Genomic DNA, 12,573 nt, shown 5'->3' with positions numbered 1-12,573 from the left:
TACGTGGTCCTTCTGCCTTAAGCATAAGCCAAAGTCAAGAATGAGGTCTTGAGGACGTTGAAGAGAAGCCTCGATGCCTCCTTTCCTAGGCCCCTGGCATTCTTTGCAGATCAGTCTCACTTTCCATAGCTCTGGCGTCACGGGGGCCCACTGGGTACATGCTAATGTGTCCCAAGACATGTCTTGGAAGCCTTGAAGGAATGGAGCCCTGTCACGCTTGGGCTATGTCTCTTTGTTTGGAAGTGCTCTACAAGGGTGCTGAAAAGCACCCTTTTCCACAGGCCTTCGTTCCTTCGTGAAGGCTGCCCTCCCAGGCTAGTGTGCTCAGTTTGCCTCCATCGAAATTCTCTCCCCCTACCTCTTGCCGTAGAAGGATTATGGATTATGCATTTTGACACCACATGTAAGGAAGTGGGCTGAAAATGAGAACATTACAATTCTGTTTCAAGAAAAATAAACAGGCGTGGGCTGAGGATGTAAGGCAAACAAATGGCACAGCCTATAGTAAGAAAGGAAGCCCGTATCTAGACGGCACCTGGGGGAACGTTCCAGGATCAGGGGTGAAGTTCGAAACTTCCCAAATCCGGAAAGGAGACAGAAAAATATCTTTCCTGGAGAGAGGAATTCATCAGATTCGTCTAATTTGTCTTGGAAACATTGTGTCCGTGAAGGGGGATGCCAGGACCACCTCGAGTTTGGAGTTTCTGACCTCAGGATGTCAAACCAACCCAGATGACCACGTGTCCCCAGTGCTTAGTTTGACCCAGGCTAGGACAGCAAAGACTCCTTCAAGTGACCGGTGCAAATTCAAAGACAACAACCAAGAGTCACGAAAGCTCTCACACCTCGGCCTAGAGAACATACGGTGATTCCAGAAATGCAAAACGAATCACTTGGAATGAAGGGGAACGGACTGATAAGCATGTCTAAGGGGGATAGCTGAGAAATACCATGACGATTCTCCTATGGAAAAGAGACAAAGGTCCCAGAAAATGGAAGGCGAACAGAAATCACCCCTGGATAATCCACAATGAAAGATGATGTCCGTCTTTAGACAGACTCTGCTGGAACGTTTGAAAGGCAGAGAAATTCACAAGCCAAAAGACGGCAGCGAAGGTCAAGGCTGGGCTAAGTGGGAAGGGTGAGTTATGAGACTGCTCCAAGCGGGCCAGGAAACCGTGTGTCCGTGAAGCTTGCCGGGACAGCAGAGACACGATTCTGACAAATCCTCTGACATCGCAGTGGACCCGAAAAACAACCTGGCCTCATCTACACAGTGCCAGACTTGGGCTCAAGTAGCATATTCAAGTCCCATTGCCCTCAACTGCAGGTTGCCAACGGAACATGAAAGGGGCCGGCCGGTGGTGCAGCGGTGAGGTCCGCACCTTCTGGGTCGGTGGCCCGGGGTGGGCCGGGTGGACCCTCGGGTGAGCCTGCTCACCACTGCTTCAGGCCTTCTGGGGCAGGCGTCCGAGGTAGTGTAGAGGCAGATGGGAAGGGACGTTAGACAGGGCCAGACTTCCACAGCAAAGACAGGAGCATTGCCAGCAGATGTGAGCTCAGCGATGCACTTCTGCCAGAACAAAACCGATTCAAAGTTGCAAAGCATAGAGAAACTGAAGCTGAAAAGAAAAAGTGAAAAACTGCATGCCAGTGAGAAGGATGAGATCTCTATGAAGAAACTTAGCAAAACAGGTGAAAGCCATGGCAATGGAAAACTAACAAACGTTGGGGGAAAGAAATTCAAGAAGACACAAGGAGAAAGAAGGAGATTCCAGGATCTAGGAGTGGAAGCATCAACACACTGGAAACGTCCCTACCAGAGCAAGGAACCTCTGGATTCCATGCAATCCCAGTCAAAGTTGCAGCAATGTTTCCCACAGAGACAGAAGAGGGAATCCTGAAGCTTCTAGCCAGCAACAAGAGACCCTGACTAGGCAAAGGAATCCTCAGGAAAACGAAAAAAGCAGGACGTGGCACACTTTCCGATTTCAACATATAGGACGAAGCACTAGGTACCGAGACGGCACAGTCTGGGCCCCAAAACAGGCACACAGACCCATGCAACAGAATCGAGAACCCAGAGCCCAACTCAAACGTACATGGACAGCCCATTTTCGACCAGGGAGCCAAGAGGAGACAGCGGAGAAAGGAGAGCCTCTACCATAAACGGTGCTGGGAAGCCTGCACAGCCACATGGAACACAACGAGAGTACACCATGATGTTACACCTGGCACACACACCACCTGAAATGGATCAAAGCCTTGAAGGGCAGACTTGAAACCGTGAACCTTGTAGCAGAAGACCTAGGCAGAGTGCTCTTTGCCATCTGTCTGAGCCGCCTGTTTGGAAGAAGCAAGTCTGACTGGGCCAGGGCAACCAAGTCAACAAGAAACCAACGGGACCACGTCAAATGCGGACGCTTCTGCCCAGTGAAGGAAACCATCGACTGAATGGAAAGATAGCACAACGACTGGGGGAGGATGTTTGCAAACCACACATCGGACAAGGGGTGGAAAGCCCAAAGATGCAATCAACTCGCACGTCCCCAGAAGAAAAAAAAAACAACAAGCCAATGAAAACCTGGGCAGAAGATGGAAACAGAGATTTCTGCCAAGAAGATCGAAAGAGGGCCAACGGGTGCATGAACACTTGTTCACCGTCATTAAGTCTCAGGCCAATGCAAATGCAAACTGCAAGGGCACAGCAGCTCACTGTGGTCAGAATGGCTATAAGGAAGCAGACAGGAAGCCACAAGTGTCAGAGAGGAGGTGGAGAGAAGGGAAGCCTCCCGCACCGTTGGTGGGAGTGCAGACCGGTGCAGCCACTACGCCAAGCGGTGTGGAACTGCCTCAGAACTTGAAGAATCCATGTCCCATATGATCCAGCTATTCCTCTGCGGCGTGTTGATCCAAAGAACTCGGAAACACTCCTGCATAAAGACATGTGCACCGCTGAGTTCACCACAGCGTCGCTCCCACTACCCAAGACTTGGAAGCCTCCCTGGAGCCCAGCAAGGGACCAGTGCAGAAGGAAGATGGGCTATAGCCGCGCAATGGCATACCAGTCAGCCGGAACCAAGGATGCAATCCAGCCATTTGTGACCACCAGAATGGCTGGGAGGGTTTTAGGGAAGTGAAACAAGCCCCAGGGAGCAAGGCAAGTACCGTAGGACCTCACTTAAGAGGAGAAGCAAAAACAAGCGGTCAGGAACAGGTGGCACGGGACATTTGATTGGGGGTTCCCAGAGACAAAGCGGGGAGGTGTGAGAGGGTGAAACAGATGATGAGGCACAAGTGTGTGGTGAGGGCCTGCTATTAGGCTTACGCAGGGGAAGATGATGTAAGCTACACGGAAGTCTACATCGATGAGGATGCAAATCGGAAAGATATAGGATGTTCTAATGCAGGGTTGCGGCAATAAATTCACCTCAAAGCAAAAATCCAAAATGGGGTCCAGAATGACGGCATAAAGCTTTGGGGCTGAAAGAGATTAGAGAAGGTGAACTTCCAAGGCTGGAAAATCACCTCAAAATGCGTACTGATGCTACAGAAAGGTAGACCATTCCAAATAGATGAAGAGCAATGCTACCCACAGCACATGCTGCCTGCGAAACCCATGCACCCACGGAAAAGGTTACCGTGCAGGATGTTACTACTAATCACCTTCACGAATAATCCAAACAGGCCCACGTGTTCCCAAGCTCAGGCAAAAGGTTGGTCCAAAAGTCCAATTCAGGGCCGGCCCTGTGGCGGAGCGGGTAAGCGCCCACGTTCCGCTTGGCCGGCCCAGGCCTCACTGTTTCACATCACGGGTGCAGATCACATTAGCAGTCTTAGGAAATATAGATTTCATGGTACGGTGCAGACAGGGATCATAAACTAAGTAGCAATGGTGAGGTCACCTTCTCAATACGCACCAGAAAAAGAACCGTGAGGCTTTTACAATCCATGAACGCATCTGGTACACTTCCCCAAAGGAAGCAGGAAGGAAAACATGGGACCTGCCTAGGTGGAATCGGCAGAGTGCTAGGAGATGACACGATCATTGCGCATCAGAGGATTGCCCGGGCAACTTCAACCTGGGAGGGAGTCCAGGACTTTCTCTGGGGAACGTCCACCCACTTGGCCATCTACATAAAATGTAAGAGGTGAAACCCAGGATAATCTTACAGGACAGAAACCAGTGTCTAGAGAGAATGTAGCAGGCCTTCCAAAGTTTGAGGGGCAACACAGAAACCGACAAGAAATCGAGAAAAAGGAAAACTATCCTACCTGGAAAGGGTGAGGAGTCAGACTGGCCTGAGATGGCTCTGAAACTCTGTGTGCACGCAGGTTGTCAGGACAACTTCGAATTTTGAGGTTGTTTATGACATCACGAGGATCATGTCCGCCAAGATGGCCACACGGTTACAGACCGAGGATTGGCCTAGGCTAGGCTATTAAAGGGAGGGATACCCAGAAACAGCTTTGAGAAACAGAAAGCGGACACAGAAACTGGAAGGCATAAAACAGACGCTGATTCGAGGGGTAAGAAAGGGATCCTTGGCAAGAAGCGAGAATAGAGGGACAAGCCCCGAGAGGAGAACGTTGTCATCTGTTCAAGTCTATGGGGAGGCCATGCTGATTCAAGCTTGCAACTTGATTGGAAGCAAGAGGCCGGACTTGGGCCTTATCAGACCTACGTGGTCCTTCTGCCTTAAGCATAAGCCAAAGTCAAGAATGAGGTCTTGAGGACGTTGAAGAGAAGCCTCGATGCCTCCTTTCCTAGGCCCCTGGCATTCTTTGCAGATCAGTCTCACTTTCCATAGCTCTGGCGTCACGGGGGCCCACTGGGTACATGCTAATGTGTCCCAAGACATGTCTTGGAAGCCTTGAAGGAATGGAGCCCTGTCACGCTTGGGCTATGTCTCTTTGTTTGGAAGTGCTCTACAAGGGTGCTGAAAAGCACCCTTTTCCACAGGCCTTCGTTCCTTCGTGAAGGCTGCCCTCCCAGGCTAGTGTGCTCAGTTTGCCTCCATCGAAATTCTCTCCCCCTACCTCTTGCCGTAGAAGGATTATGGATTATGCATTTTGACACCACATGTAAGGAAGTGGGCTGAAAATGAGAACATTACAATTCTGTTTCAAGAAAAATAAACAGGCGTGGGCTGAGGATGTAAGGCAAACAAATGGCACAGCCTATAGTAAGAAAGGAAGCCCGTATCTAGACGGCACCTGGGGGAACGTTCCAGGATCAGGGGTGAAGTTCGAAACTTCCCAAATCCGGAAAGGAGACAGAAAAATATCTTTCCTGGAGAGAGGAATTCATCAGATTCGTCTAATTTGTCTTGGAAACATTGTGTCCGTGAAGGGGGATGCCAGGACCACCTCGAGTTTGGAGTTTCTGACCTCAGGATGTCAAACCAACCCAGATGACCACGTGTCCCCAGTGCTTAGTTTGACCCAGGCTAGGACAGCAAAGACTCCTTCAAGTGACCGGTGCAAATTCAAAGACAACAACCAAGAGTCACGAAAGCTCTCACACCTCGGCCTAGAGAACATACGGTGATTCCAGAAATGCCAAACGAATCACTTGGAATGAAGGGGAACGGACTGATAAGCATGTCTAAGGGGGATAGCTGAGAAATACCATGACGATTCTCCTATGGAAAAGAGACAAAGGTCCCAGAAAATGGAAGGCGAACAGAAATCACCCCTGGATAATCCACAATGAAAGATGATGTCCGTCTTTAGACAGACTCTGCTGGAACGTTTGAAAGGCAGAGAAATTCACAAGCCAAAAGACGGCAGCGAAGGTCAAGGCTGGGCTAAGTGGGAAGGGTGAGTTATGAGACTGCTCCAAGCGGGCCAGGAAACCGTGTGTCCGTGAAGCTTGCCGGGACAGCAGAGACACGATTCTGACAAATCCTCTGACATCGCAGTGGACCCGAAAAACAACCTGGCCTCATCTACACAGTGCCAGACTTGGGCTCAAGTAGCATATTCAAGTCCCATTGCCCTCAACTGCAGGTTGCCAACGGAACATGAAAGGGGCCGGCCGGTGGTGCAGCGGTGAGGTCCGCACCTTCTGGGTCGGTGGCCCGGGGTGGGCCGGGTGGACCCTCGGGTGAGCCTGCTCACCACTGCTTCAGGCCTTCTGGGGCAGGCGTCCGAGGTAGTGTAGAGGCAGATGGGAAGGGACGTTAGACAGGGCCAGACTTCCACAGCAAAGACAGGAGCATTGCCAGCAGATGTGAGCTCAGCGATGCACTTCTGCCAGAACAAAACCGATTCAAAGTTGCAAAGCATAGAGAAACTGAAGCTGAAAAGAAAAAGTGAAAAACTGCATGCCAGTGAGAAGGATGAGATCTCTATGAAGAAACTTAGCAAAACAGGTGAAAGCCATGGCAATGGAAAACTAACAAACGTTGGGGGAAAGAAATTCAAGAAGACACAAGGAGAAAGAAGGAGATTCCAGGATCTAGGAGTGGAAGCATCAACACACTGGAAACGTCCCTACCAGAGCAAGGAACCTCTGGATTCCATGCAATCCCAGTCAAAGTTGCAGCAATGTTTCCCACAGAGACAGAAGAGGGAATCCTGAAGCTTCTAGCCAGCAACAAGAGACCCTGACTAGGCAAAGGAATCCTCAGGAAAACGAAAAAAGCAGGACGTGGCACACTTTCCGATTTCAACATATAGGACGAAGCACTAGGTACCGAGACGGCACAGTCTGGGCCCCAAAACAGGCACACAGACCCATGCAACAGAATCGAGAACCCAGAGCCCAACTCAAACGTACATGGACAGCCCATTTTCGACCAGGGAGCCAAGAGGAGACAGCGGAGAAAGGAGAGCCTCTACCATAAACGGTGCTGGGAAGCCTGCACAGCCACATGGAACACAACGAGAGTACACCATGATGTTACACCTGGCACACACACCACCTGAAATGGATCAAAGCCTTGAATGGCAGACTTGAAACTGTGAACCTTGTAGCAGAAGACCTAGGCAGAGTGCTCTTTGCCATCTGTCTGAGCCGCCTGTTTGGAAGAAGCAAGTCTGACTGGGCCAGGGCAACCAAGTCAACAAGAAACCAACGGGACCACGTCAAATGCGGACGCTTCTGCCCAGTGAAGGAAACCATCGACTGAATGGAAAGATAGCACAACGACTGGGGGAGGATGTTTGCAAACCACACATCGGACAAGGGGTGGAAAGCCCAAAGATGCAATCAACTCGCACGTCCCCAGAAGAAAAAAAAAACAACAAGCCAATGAAAACCTGGGCAGAAGATGGAAACAGAGATTTCTGCCAAGAAGATCGAAAGAGGGCCAACGGGTGCATGAACACTTGTTCACCGTCATTAAGTCTCAGGCCAATGCAAATGCAAACTGCAAGGGCACAGCAGCTCACTGTGGTCAGAATGGCTATAAGGAAGCAGACAGGAAGCCACAAGTGTCAGAGAGGAGGTGGAGAGAAGGGAAGCCTCCCGCACCGTTGGTGGGAGTGCAGACCGGTGCAGCCACTACGCCAAGCGGTGTGGAACTGCCTCAGAACTTGAAGAATCCATGTCCCATATGATCCAGCTATTCCTCTGCGGCGTGTTGATCCAAAGAACTCGGAAACACTCCTGCCTAAAGACATGTGCACCGCTGAGTTCACCACAGCGTCGCTCCCACTACCCAAGACTTGGAAGCCTCCCTGGAGCCCAGCAAGGGACCAGTGCAGAAGGAAGATGGGCTATAGCCACGCAATGGCATACCAGTCAGCCGGAACCAAGGATGCAATCCAGCCATTTGTGACCACCAGAATGGCTGGGAGGGTTTTAGGGAAGTGAAACAAGCCCCAGGGAGCAAGGCAAGTACCGTAGGACCTCACTTAAGAGGAGAAGCAAAAACAAGCGGTCAGGAACAGGTGGCACGGGACATTTGATTGGGGGTTCCCAGAGACAAAGCGGGGAGGTGTGAGAGGGTGAAACAGATGATGAGGCACAAGTGTGTGGTGAGGGCCTGCTATTAGGCTTACGCAGGGGAAGATGAGGTAAGCTACACGGAAGTCTACATCGATGAGGATGCAAATCGGAAAGATATAGGATGTTCTAATGCAGGGTTGCGGCAATAAATTCACCTCAAAGCAAAAATCCAAAATGGGGTCCAGAATGACGGCATAAAGCTTTGGGGCTGAAAGAGATTAGAGAAGGTGAACTTCCAAGGCTGGAAAATCACCTCAAAATGCGTACTGATGCTACAGAAAGGTAGACCATTCCAAATAGATGAAGAGCAATGCTACCCACAGCACATGCTGCCTGCGAAACCCATGCACCCACGGAAAAGGTTACCGTGCAGGATGTTACTACTAATCACCTTCACGAATAATCCAAACAGGCCCACGTGTTCCCAAGCTCAGGCAAAAGGTTGGTCCAAAAGTCCAATTCAGGGCCGGCCCTGTGGCGGAGCGGGTAAGCGCCCACGTTCCGCTTGGCCGGCCCAGGCCTCACTGTTTCACATCACGGGTGCAGATCACATTAGCAGTCTTAGGAAATATAGATTTCATGGTACGGTGCGGACAGGGATCATAAACTAAGTAGCAATGGTGAGGTCACCTTCTAATACGCACCAGAAAAAGAACCGTGAGGCTTTTACAATCCATGAACGCATCTGGTACACTTCCCCAAAGGAAGCAGGAAGGAAAACATGGGACCTGCCTAGGTGGAATCGGCAGAGTGCTAGGAGATGACACGATCATTGCGCATCAGAGGATTGCCCGGGCAACTTCAACCTGGGAGGGAGTCCAGGACTTTCTCTGGGGAACGTCCACCCACTTGGCCATCTACATAAAATGTAAGAGGTGAAACCCAGGATAATCTTACAGGACAGAAACCAGTGTCTAGAGAGAATGTAGCAGGCCTTCCAAAGTTTGAGGGGCAAGACAGAAACCGACAAGAAATCGAGAAAAAGGAAAACTATCCTACCTGGAAAGGGTGAGGAGTCAGACTGGCCTGAGATGGCTCTGAAACTCTGTGTGCACGCAGGTTGTCAGGACAACTTCGAATTTTGAGGTTGTTTATGACATCACGAGGATCATGTCCGCCAAGATGGCCACACGGTTACAGACCGAGGATTGGCCTAGGCTAGGCTATTAAAGGGAGGGATACCCAGAAACAGCTTTGAGAAACAGAAAGCGGACACAGAAACTGGAAGGCATAAAACAGACGCTGATTCGAGGGGTAAGAAAGGGATCCTTGGCAAGAAGCGAGAATAGAGGGACAAGCCCCGAGAGGAGAACGTTGTCATCTGTTCAAGTCTATGGGGAGGCCATGCTGATTCAAGCTTGCAACTTGATTGGAAGCAAGAGGCCGGACTTGGGCCTTATCAGACCTACGTGGTCCTTCTGCCTTAAGCATAAGCCAAAGTCAAGAATGAGGTCTTGAGGACGTTGAAGAGAAGCCTCGATGCCTCCTTTCCTAGGCCCCTGGCATTCTTTGCAGATCAGTCTCACTTTCCATAGCTCTGGCGTCACAGGGGCCCACTGGGTACATGCTAATGTGTCCCAAGACATGTCTTGGAAGCCTTGAAGGAATGGAGCCCTGTCACGCTTGGGCTATGTCTCTTTGTTTGGAAGTGCTCTACAAGGGTGCTGAAAAGCACCCTTTTCCACAGGCCTTCGTTCCTTCGTGAAGGCTGCCCTCCCAGGCTAGTGTGCTCAGTTTGCCTCCATCGAAATTCTCTCCCCCTACCTCTTGCCGTAGAAGGATTATGGATTATGCATTTTGACACCACATGTAAGGAAGTGGGCTGAAAATGAGAACATTACAATTCTGTTTCAAGAAAAATAAACAGGCGTGGGCTGAGGATGTAAGGCAAACAAATGGCACAGCCTATAGTAATAAAGGAAGCCCGTATCTAGACGGCACCTGGGGGAACGTTCCAGGATCAGGGGTGAAGTTCGAAACTTCCCAAATCCGGAAAGGAGACAGAAAAATATCTTTCCTGGAGAGAGGAATTCATCAGATTCGTCTAATTTGTCTTGGAAACATTGTGTCCGTGAAGGGGGATGCCAGGACCACCTCGAGTTTGGAGTTTCTGACCTCAGGATGTCAAACCAACCCAGATGACCACGTGTCCCCAGTGCTTAGTTTGACCCAGGCTAGGACAGCAAAGACTCCTTCAAGTGACCGGTGCAAATTCAAAGACAACAACCAAGAGTCACGAAAGCTCTCACACCTCGGCCTAGAGAACATACGGTGATTCCAGAAATGCCAAACGAATCACTTGGAATGAAGGGGAACGGACTGATAAGCATGTCTAAGGGGGATAGCTGAGAAATACCATGACGATTCTCCTATGGAAAAGAGACAAAGGTCCCAGAAAATGGAAGGCGAACAGAAATCACCCCTGGATAATCCACAATGAAAGATGATGTCCGTCTTTAGACAGACTCTGCTGGAACGTTTGAAAGGCAGAGAAATTCACAAGCCAAAAGACGGCAGCGAAGGTCAAGGCTGGGCTAAGTGGGAAGGGTGAGTTATGAGACTGCTCCAAGCGGGCCAGGAAACCGTGTGTCCGTGAAGCTTGCCGGGACAGCAGAGACACGATTCTGACAAATCCTCTGACATCGCAGTGGACCCGAAAAACAACCTGGCCTCATCTACACAGTGCCAGACTTGGGCTCAAGTAGCATATTCAAGTCCCATTGCCCTCAACTGCAGGTTGCCAACGGAACATGAAAGGGGCCGGCCGGTGGTGCAGCGGTGAGGTCCGCACCTTCTGGGTCGGTGGCCCGGGGTGGGCCGGGTGGACCCTCGGGTGAGCCTGCTCACCACTGCTTCAGGCCTTCTGGGGCAGGCGTCCGAGGTAGTGTAGAGGCAGATGGGAAGGGACGTTAGACAGGGCCAGACTTCCACAGCAAAGACAGGAGCATTGCCAGCAGATGTGAGCTCAGCGATGCACTTCTGCCAGAACAAAACCGATTCAAAGTTGCAAAGCATAGAGAAACTGAAGCTGAAAAGAAAAAGTGAAAAACTGCATGCCAGTGAGAAGGATGAGATCTCTATGAAGAAACTTAGCAAAACAGGTGAAAGCCATGGCAATGGAAAACTAACAAACGTTGGGGGAAAGAAATTCAAGAAGACACAAGGAGAAAGAAGGAGATTCCAGGATCTAGGAGTGGAAGCATCAACACACTGGAAACGTCCCTACCAGAGCAAGGAACCTCTGGATTCCATGCAATCCCAGTCAAAGTTGCAGCAATGTTTCCCACAGAGACAGAAGAGGGAATCCTGAAGCTTCTAGCCAGCAACAAGAGACCCTGACTAGGCAAAGGAATCCTCAGGAAAACGAAAAAAGCAGGACGTGGCACACTTTCCGATTTCAACATATAGGACGAAGCACTAGGTACCGAGACGGCACAGTCTGGGCCCCAAAACAGGCACACAGACCCATGCAACAGAATCGAGAACCCAGAGCCCAACTCAAACGTACATGGACAGCCCATTTTCGACCAGGGAGCCAAGAGGAGACAGCGGAGAAAGGAGAGCCTCTACCATAAACGGTGCTGGGAAGCCTGCACAGCCACATGGAACACAACGAGAGTACACCATGATGTTACACCTGGCACACACACCACCTGAAATGGATCAAAGCCTTGAATGGCAGACTTGAAACTGTGAACCTTGTAGCAGAAGACCTAGGCAGAGTGCTCTTTGCCATCTGTCTGAGCCGCCTGTTTGGAAGAAGCAAGTCTGACTGGGCCAGGGCAACCAAGTCAACAAGAAACCAACGGGACCACGTCAAATGCGGACGCTTCTGCCCAGTGAAGGAAACCATCGACTGAATGGAAAGATAGCACAACGACTGGGGGAGGATGTTTGCAAACCACACATCGGACAAGGGGTGGAAAGCCCAAAGATGCAATCAACTCGCACGTCCCCAGAAGAAAAAAAAAACAACAAGCCAATGAAAACCTGGGCAGAAGATGGAAACAGAGATTTCTGCCAAGAAGATCGAAAGAGGGCCAACGGGTGCATGAACACTTGTTCACCGTCATTAAGTCTCAGGCCAATGCAAATGCAAACTGCAAGGGCACAGCAGCTCACTGTGGTCAGAATGGCTATAAGGAAGCAGACAGGAAGCCACAAGTGTCAGAGAGGAGGTGGAGAGAAGGGAAGCCTCCCGCACCGTTGGTGGGAGTGCAGACCGGTGCAGCCACTACGCCAAGCGGTGTGGAACTGCCTCAGAACTTGAAGAATCCATGTCCCATATGATCCAGCTATTCCTCTGCGGCGTGTTGATCCAAAGAACTCGGAAACACTCCTGCCTAAAGACATGTGCACCGCTGAGTTCACCACAGCGTCGCTCCCACTACCCAAGACTTGGAAGCCTCCCTGGAGCCCAGCAAGGGACCAGTGCAGAAGGAAGATGGGCTATAGCCACGCAATGGCATACCAGTCAGCCGGAACCAAGGATGCAATCCAGCCATTTGTGACCACCAGAATGGCTGGGAGGGTTTTAGGGAAGTGAAACAAGCCCCAGGGAGCAAGGCAAGTACCGTAGGACCTCACTTAAGAGGAGAAGCAAAAACAAGCGGTCA

The sequence above is a fragment of the Equus asinus genome, chromosome 1 (genome assembly GCF_041296235.1).
Source record: "Equus asinus isolate D_3611 breed Donkey chromosome 1, EquAss-T2T_v2, whole genome shotgun sequence".
Lineage (NCBI taxonomy): Eukaryota > Metazoa > Chordata > Mammalia > Perissodactyla > Equidae > Equus > Equus asinus.
The sequence above is the reverse complement of the archived record's forward strand: the minus strand, read 5'-3'. Positions refer to the sequence as shown.